The sequence below is a fragment of the Pinus tabuliformis genome, chromosome 3_2 (assembly GCF_031772625.1).
Source record: "Pinus tabuliformis cultivar Carrire ecotype Pingquan chromosome 3_2, CPIR1, whole genome shotgun sequence".
Taxonomy (NCBI): domain Eukaryota; kingdom Viridiplantae; phylum Streptophyta; class Pinopsida; order Pinales; family Pinaceae; genus Pinus; species Pinus tabuliformis.
Window position 1 is genome coordinate 653,585,954 of NC_142302.1, and position 9,693 is coordinate 653,595,646.

Sequence of the window (9,693 nt, forward strand, 5' to 3'; positions counted from 1 at the left end):
AATAACCTCACCCTGTCACTGGGAGAATCTATAACTGATCACACTAGACTGGAGCCTTTGCGTCACCCTCTGCGTGGCCTTTGTGCAGAACTGCGTCACTCCTACGTAGTTTTTGTGTCACCCCTGCTGAGGCCTGCGCTGCCACTGCATCAACATTGTGTGGGCCAGCATCTTCCCCTCTTTGGACGTCTTTCTATCCTCTCTCTTCCTCATACTCTCCAGCCCAGGAATAACTTCCTTCTTCCGGATTCTCACTGCCCCTCAACTGCAAAAGCTCACAATCGATAATCTCTCGGCACCTGCTCTGCTTCAGAAAATCGATTCATAGAACTCACTTGGTGTGTCCTCCAAATGACCCTCAAGCCTCCTTAAATAATATCCTCGTTGACATTCAATGACCCAGATTAAAAGCTAATCAAGGGCTAAGATCATTTTGGCTTGATCCTTGTCTTCTTCTAGAAGTTTCACCCATGATTAGATTAATACCCATTAATATTTTAATTTTCCTAGGTTTAGACTTAAGAACCCCATTAAAAATATTAATTATTTTAATAAAATCATTTCTGGGTGGAATTTCCCAAAACGCTTTCTGGGTTCTTTGGAATACATGTGCCCAAGCCTCCCTGCAAAATTTGAGGTTTAGAGCACATCATATCTACCCTAAATCAACAAGACTTCCCCAAACTCGCATTCACTTCGGCTTCCCGGCAACAAATTTTGCACTTTTTCTAGCTATAAGAGAACTTCGCCTTTTGCCCAGCAACAAGAGATTTTCACACTTCTTCTAGCTACAAGAGAATTCAAACTTTATGAGAGGATGATGCTCCAAATGAATTCGATGAGCTTCCTTTTATAGGCTTCTTGTGGGGTCGAATAGTGTCCTTAGGCCGAATTGATCTTCTCTTAGGCCGACATTGTGTGGAGATTACATAATTCATATATGACTCAATACTTAACCTTTTTATATGATTCAGAAGCCCAAGAAGGGTCTCTTTAAAAGTACAATGACTCTATTGACTCAGAATAAATCCTAGAAGTCCTCAATGGGGACTTTGACCTAAAACATGGTGACCCAAGCATGAAATCCATGATTTAATAAGTCAAAATAATAATAATAATAATAATAATAATAATAAATATTTTCTTTATTCTTTTGACTAGTACATTACATAATGACTCAAGTACATTATTGAAGACCGAACATAGTTACATTTTCCAACACTCCCTCTTAACTAGGGAGGTATTCATAATGTACAAATACAATGGAAGATCTCAAACTATATGAACCATGAAGAACTTTAGGCACTGCAATGCCATGGACTTAATTCCTGACCAGGGCAATCTATCCAAACAATCACTCAACAGTTTAGGCACCACAATGCCATGGACTAGATTCTTGACCAAGGTAATCTATCCAGGTCGGACTAAGATGGACTCAAGCTTTCAGCCCCTTTAGGTGCCCTCAGGCTTACTTGCTAACCATCAACCCAAAATCTAGGTGTGTATCCAAAACAAAGCTCTTTTATCAACACCACCTTTCCAACTTTGGGACTTAGACATCAACACAAAGTGTCAACCATATGTCTTCCCAGGCAATGCGTCACTCACAAAGCCTCAATACCCCTTGATCCAGCAGATCAATAATGACCAATCTCTCCCAATCAAACTGATTGGTAACCAACATGCTATCAAAACCTTCCAGAGATTCACATGTACAAACACAACCCTAATCAATAATATAGTTTCACATGTACATAATCAAATACAAACCTCATGGGTCTTCCAGACAACAGATGTTGCTTCTCGCTTCTCAACATCCCATAGTAGGACTATCAACCAAATCTTTGACAAAAGATCCCTTAATCATACATTTTTCTTCCTACTTCATATGCAACAACATATTCTTCAATCGGATCATGCTTTCCTTCTTCTAGCAGCACTTAAAAAAGCATTCTCCAATTTCCTTCTCCTACTCATGGCCTTCACTAAAACTTACGACTGTTAGTCCTGGTCTAGTGCATGACACATGAAGCAGAGAATCATATCTATCACTCCCTCTTAAATGGAGAGGATCTAATCATTCCTATACAAGGAACATTCTCAACCATCCTCTTATCCTAGGGAGATTCCTTTCATTCGAGCTCCCTCTTAACCTAGGGAGATTTCATCCAGACTCCCTCTTAACTTAGGGAGTTCTACTTCTTCTTTTCATCATCGGAGAATCTTTCATGGCTTCCAACGATTTCATCAAAGTTATTATCATCCCCATCATGCTTATCACATTAATGAGCATCTTCACCATATTGAAGATTGTGTACCTACACAACTTAAATAGCAAGTACAACCAAATCTATAGAAACATGATGTTAGCCATATCAAAATCACGGAAGCATTTCATCTTTATACATATCAGATACCCAAACTTAATTACAAACAAGAGACATATACTCTTCAACATCTTGCTAGGGACTTTGTCACACGCCCTAGACTACTTCACAACAACATTCATTCCATCTAGGGTTTCAATGTGTCTTCCAAAGGTATGACATACCTTACTACAACATATAGCAAACCTAGAAACAATTCACACAGATATAGATCTACAAAGCATCTAACAACCTTTCAAAATACATATGTTAGACTTCTCACTAGGGATTCATACAAATCCTAGATTTCATACAAAAGAAATAAAATCAATCAAAGTCAATCACAACTTAGTCATTAACCTGACCAACTTCCACTAGGGTGAGTTCCAACCCCTAGATTTTCAATCAACCATCAATCAGTCACTAACATGATCAAATACCACTAGGGTTAGTTTGAAAACCCTATATTTCTGAGCACTCATCAAACTCAACCAAAAATTCAAATTTCAACAATCTCTTCACGAATCTCAAATTATCATATAGTCAACATTCATCAGAGATTCCTAAGATTCCAATTTCACAAATTCAACAATCTTACACAGATCTCAAATCATCATATTTCAGAGATTTTACTTTGACTAAGGTTTAACTCCAAAACCCTAGAATTCCACAATCTCAACAATCATTAAATACATAGATCTCAGATTATTACATTTCACACTAGACAATGTCACTACTAGGATTTAACTGCAAAACCCTAAATTTTCATATTTAATAGATTTCAGATTGTTTTTTTTTACGTTGTGGTTCACGGACACCCTGGTCAACGGGTGGCGCTACATCCACGGAAGAATCTGGGTTGATCGACCCCGAAGGGAATCTAGCCCCACGACCCACTAGCAAGGCCTGACCCCAAGGGCTTTGAGGAGATTGGACCCTGTGACCTCCCGATGGCGAGGCACTGATTTTGACCAACTGAGCTAACCCTTGGGGCTAATAGATTTTAGATTGTTATATCACACATACTAGACAATTTTAACTTCACTAGGGTTTAGGTATAACACCCTAGATTTCCAGATATCATCATCCTAGAATCTCAGACAAGGACTTCCATTAAATCCTAAAACTCATGACCATCAATGACTAGGTCAACACATATCTAGGAATTCATAACCATACATAAGCATATCATATGTCCAACAATATTAATACATCTGACCTAGACCAAGCTAGGGTTTCAATCAAAAGGACACATCTATACATGATTTGAAAATGGGGCACTTAGGCTTCTTGTCTAACTTACAAGAACTTCTCCCACTTCCAAAGCTTTAAATATTCCCGAGTCTTATTGATTAACCAATGAAGAATTAAAAAATGCTTGAAAATATAGGTGTATGCTGGTATTTGTTTTTAACTGATTATGTGCTTTAAATTATGTTGTTGTGTTGTAAGTTGATGTGCTTGAACTAATATATAAATACATATAACAGTAAATGATGCAGCAGTAAAACAAACACATAAGACCACAATTTAATTTGGAGTTCACCCAAAACTCTTGGGCTACGTCTCCTTGAGCTCTAGTCAACTTGACTACGCTCTCTGGGATTATGGTAAAGTCCTTTTACAAGCTCCCTGGCTTAACTCCATTGGATTTACACAGAAACAATGGGTTTAGGCACCATTTTATCCCCGGCTCTTGAAGCTCTCGGCTTTCTATCTCTCGGCTTTGGCTTTGGCTCTGGCTCTGGCTCTCTGTCAGTTTACAACCCTCTGGCTTTCCACTTGAACTCCAAGTGACTCCCTTGGCTACTCTGCGCATTCCCTTTTGCTCTCTCAGCCTCTTTTTGGCTTCTGCCTTTTGCTTTCTGCGCTGCTCTCAATCGAGCTCTTTCTGCGCTGGTTTGCCTTAGCTTCCTGCTTTGGCTCAACTTTTTCCTTATGCTTGGTTTCAGCAACAACTCCAACAACACCTTCTGTCTTTGACATTCATGGCTTTTAAGCCAACTGGCGTTGTCCGTTTGTTTCCTCTTCTCGGGCTCTCTGGCTCCTCGCCTATGTCCGCTCGAATCCCCCTCTGAGCACTAGCAATCATTGCCAAACGCCTTCAGGGATGGTGGCCACCTGTTCTACAATGGAAGAGTCCATCAGGCCTCTGAAATCCCCAAAAATAATGTTCTCTGTTTGTACAGAGAAACACTGTAAAACACGGGAAAAAACTCGCCAAGCAGTTGTATATCGGACTTCAAATATCCTTAAATCCGCTTTATACTGCTATCGGGTCCGCCCGTAATCGCTTATCGCATGTCTTAGTGCCCGTTCCGTGGTTCCCCTTTGTATTAAAAAATACATTAAAACACTTAAAATATAACAAAAGGACTTTTATGGCGGACTTGAAACATTATATATTTGCATTCCTAAACCCTTTCGGGTCCGGTTTCATCACATCGGCGCTTCCTTTCGTATCTCGTTTAATAAACGAAATACGCGAAAATACATAGAAAAATGTCATTTTACGGAACTCAAAATATATCGAATATCATTTGTAACTTCGTCGGGTCCAGATATATATCGCAAGTCGCGTATGCATCGGCCCCCCGCTTCGTGGTGTTGCTCCGATGCGATTTTGCGATGCGACTTGTCGCAATCGTATATCGCATGAGCCCCGGGGTCTGTCCATATGGCATGGCCTATGCCGACGCGATCCGCCGACGCCGATATCGGCGATCACGATATTGCTCGGCCCAGGGTCCCGCCTTTGCCTCGTGGCATCGCTGATTGTGATTTGTCGATATTGGTGATCGGAATATCGCTCGGCCCGGTCCTTATGCAACATTGCCTGTCTGCCTCCGACTTGATATGTCGGGGATCGACGATCGAGGGTGCTTCCCCTTCCGCTTAAGTCTGCCTTGGACCTCCTCCGATGCGATTTTCTTCATAAAGCCTTTTAGGCCATTTTTGAAGGATTTTGCCTCTTTTCTAAGGAACAAAGGGCATCTTCTTTGAGCGATAACTTCTGCATCCTAAGTCCATTTTTGCCCATTCAAGTTGCAGCAGATTCAGAATGAGACGATCTCTGCAATGGGGCTAGTTCCAGGAACTTCCTTGGACTTTCATTTTTCCTCAGTGAGGAACACTTAGACTTAGGGGTCTATCCAAAATCCATTTTGGATCATGCCTTCCCACTAAAAGAACTTTTGGTCTCCAAAAAACTGATATACTGATCTGAACAGTACCTGACAGTAACAACACCCTCTTCTTTCAGCCTCCATACACTTGCATTGCATATTGCCTTTAACCAAAGTTTCTGACCACTTCCCTTCTGGATGGGTTGGTCTTCCTGGGAAGAATTGTCTTCTTCTTTGCCTTCCTGCAGAACTCTTGCTTAGATGGTCACGGAAGGTAGTTTGAACTTCTCTACCTTGATCATTGATCCAAGGTGGCTCAAACAAATGTGAAGTACATCTGCTCCACAAAACTTTCATTTGTACCTGTTTGAAAAGCTGCCAACAACAACTGTTAACAACAACAGGCATACAGACAACAACTGGATGGACTAAACTCCTGCTTCAACAAAAGAAACAGATTTCACATCTTGTGAACACCTCCATGTTTTACATCTGCATACAAATGATGGACTAGACAACAAGCCAAACATCCCTTTAAAACAAATGACCCTTCAAGTCAAGCATGTAGAAAAATACCATTAGGACTCTTTTCAAAAGATGAAACATTTCATCACTATCTCCATCTTGGAGGCCAAGTCAACTTTTCTCAAGTCAACATTGCACCACATGCATGTCAAAGCAATCAACCCTACAAGTTAATTACACATACATGTTCAAAACAAGGAAAACATCAACATCCCTGTGTTCATGCACATCATGCTTATGCCTGCATTTCATCCTTCAACTTTCACTTAAGCACACTGTACTTTTGAAGCTGAAATGAAATATAATGTTGCAGCAACAAAGTGAGTCTCCCACTCAATCTTTTCCATTCACCATCTTGGTAGAAACTTGCAACTTGCATCTCATCAACAAGAAATGCAAATAGATGCATCAATAGACATGCAATCCTTAATTGGAAAAGAACTCTAACCATTTCTTAACAATCCAGTTCAAAGGTCTTTCCTTTGTCTGCACATCAGCATCAACATGTGAATCATCCTGAGACACATCAGTCATGGAATCTTCCTTTCCATTTCTGCCATCTTCTCTTTCCACTTTCTTCAGCTTTTGTGGAAGCATTGTTGGATTCAGAGTCCAACACCTTTTAGCAAGATGCCCTTGCTTATGGCAGTAAGTGCAACACATGTGCATCCTCTTGTCAGCATGATTTGCCTTGTCCAATGGACCTTTGGCTTTTTGCTTCTTTTCCTTCAAAAGTTTCCTGTATGTGGCCATTCTCTTCCAACATCTAGAAACATGATGGTTATCCAAACCACAAAAGGAACATGCAATTCTTTTCCCATGCTTATGTGGAAATTTACCATGCTTTGCAAAATCAAAAGGAATATGATTAGAACCAGATTTATACCTGCCTCTTTCACCTTTATTGCCTTCATGAGGAGGTGAAGCAAATGAAGAAGTGGCTCCCTTTGGAACACCATCAATCTCTTCAAGGCTGTTAGAGTTTCCACAACTCTCTGGTTCAAGTGTGTGCTTCTGAACACCTGCATCCTGCAAGTGATGTTTCAAGCTATTGCATTCCTCCTGAACACAATCTTCACACTCTGCAATGCAACTCCTTCTTGGAGCTATTCTAATGGTCTTCATGGCAGCTTTGGAACTCTCTCCATAAGACTGTCCATAGCCAAGACCCAAATACTTAGGCCTTTCCTCAACCATTATTGGTTCAATAATACCTTGTGCATGCTTTCCCAATCCCTTTCCTTCATAGCCCATCTTGGACATTAGCTTGGAACCTATGCCTCTAGTATGTTTTTCAAAAGAACCAATATAAGCATTCTTAGAAGAATTTGAAGACAAACTGGAATGGTTTACCTCTTCTTCAAGCTGATACTTGACCAAGGCTTCTTTGGCAACAAAGAGTTGTGACTCCAACTCATGCATCCTCTTCAGGTTCATATTTGCAATATGAAGTTGCCTCTCCATTTCCTGCAGTCTGTCAGCAAGCAACTGCTTCTCTTCCTTCATGGAATTCAACTGCTTTCTAAGTATGCTGCTCTTCCATCCATCCTCATACATTTCTTTCACCTTGCCCATCATAATGAACAAGTCTTGCTTTATGTCTTCATCAAAGAGTCTTGTGATGCAAGAGGAATTCGAGGATACTCTTGAGGAAGTTGTCATTATGCCAATGAACAAAGAACTTCAAACAAGATTAATAAAGAGCTTATTTCAGCAACCTTTTGCAACAAACCTCTTGTGCTCCAAGGATTGCCTTAAGGTCCTTTGGGATAGAAGAATGCCTTCAGCCCTTCTTCCTTCTTGTCCTTCCTGGACTGAGCTATCAGTAGCTTTCCCTTTACCTCTGCAAACTCAGAAAATAGTCAGTCTGCAAAACAAGCATACAATCAGCCTCTTGCTGTTCAAACACCTTTTAGACAAGCAGTCTTTGCTTTGTCAATCAAGCATTCTGATATAACCTTCTTTGAAGGTGGGGTTAACCAAACTTAGGCTCTAATACCACCTGATCTGAAAATGGGGCACTTAGGCTTCTTGTCTAACTTACAAGAACCTCTCCCACTTCCAAAGCTTTAAATATTCCCAAGTCTTATTGATTAACCAATGCGGAATTAAAAAATGCTTGAAAATATAGGTGTATGCTGGTATTTGTTTTTAACTGATTATATGCTTTAAATTCTGTTGTTGTGTTGTAAGTTGATGTGCTTGAACTGATATATAAATACATATAACAGTAAATGATGCAGCAGTAAAACAAACACATAAGACAGCAATTTAATTTGGAGTTCACCCAAAACTCTTGGGCTACGTCTCCTTGAGCTCTAGTCAACTCGACTAGGCTCTTGGGATTATGGTAAAGTCCTTTTACAAGCTCCCTGGCTTAACTCCATTGGTTTTACACAGAAACAATGGGTTTAGGCACAATTTTATCCCTGGCTCTTGAAGCTCTCGGCTTTCTGGCTCTCGGCTCTGGCTCTGGCTTTGGCTCTTGGCTCTTGGCACTTGGATTTTGGCGTTGGCTCTGGCTTTGGCTTTCTGTCAGTTTACAACCCTCTGGCTTTCCACTTGAACTCCAAGTGACTCCCTTGGCTGCTCTACGCATTCGCTTTTGCTCTCTTGGCCTCTTTTTGGCTTCTGCCTTTTGCTTTCTGCGTTGCTCTCAATCGAGCTCTTTCTGCGCTGGTTCGCCTTAGCTTCCTGCTTTGGCTCAGCTTTTTCCTTATGCTCGGTTTCAGCAACAACTCCAACAACACCCAACAACACCTTCTGTCTCTGACATTCATGGCTTTTAAGCCAACTGGCGATGTTCGTTCATTTCCTCTTCTTGGGCTCTCTAGCTCCCCGCCTCTGTCTGCTCGAATCCCCCTCTGAACGTTAGCAATCATTGCCAAACGCCTTCAGGGATGGTGGCCACCTGTTCTGCAATAGAAGAGTCCATCGGGCCTCTGAAATCCCCAAAAATAGTGTTCTCTGTTTGTACAGAGAAACACTGTAAAACACGGGAAAAAACTCGCCAAACAGTCGTTTATTGGACTTCAAATATCCTTAAATCCGCTTTATACTGCTATCGGGTCCGCCTGTAATCGCTTATCGCATGTCTTAGTGCCCGTTCCGTGGTTCCCCTTTGTATTAAAAAATACATTAAAACACTTAAAATATCGCAAAACGACTTTTATGGCGGACTTGAAACATTATATATTTGCATTCCTAAACCCTTTCGGGTCCGGTTTCATCGTAGGCGCTTCCCTTCGTATCTCGTTTAATAAACGAAATATGTGAAAATACATAGAAAAATGTCATTTTACGGAACTCAAAATATATGGAATATCGTTTATAACTCCGTCGGGTCCGGATATATATCGCAAGTCGCGTATGTATCAGCCCCCCGTTCCATGGTGTTGCTCCGATGCGATTTTGCGATGTGACTTGTCGCAATCGCATATCGCATGAGCCCCGAGTTTGTCCATATGGCATGGCCTATGCCGACGCGATCCGCCGACGCCGATATTGGCGATCGCGATATCGCTCGGCCCAGGGTCCCGCCTTTGCCTCATGGCATCGCCAATTGCGATCTGCCGATATCGGTGATCGGCATATCGTTCGGCCCGATCCTTATGCAACATCGCTTGTTTGCTTTCTACCCAATATGTAGGGGATCGATGATCGGGGGTGCTTCCCCT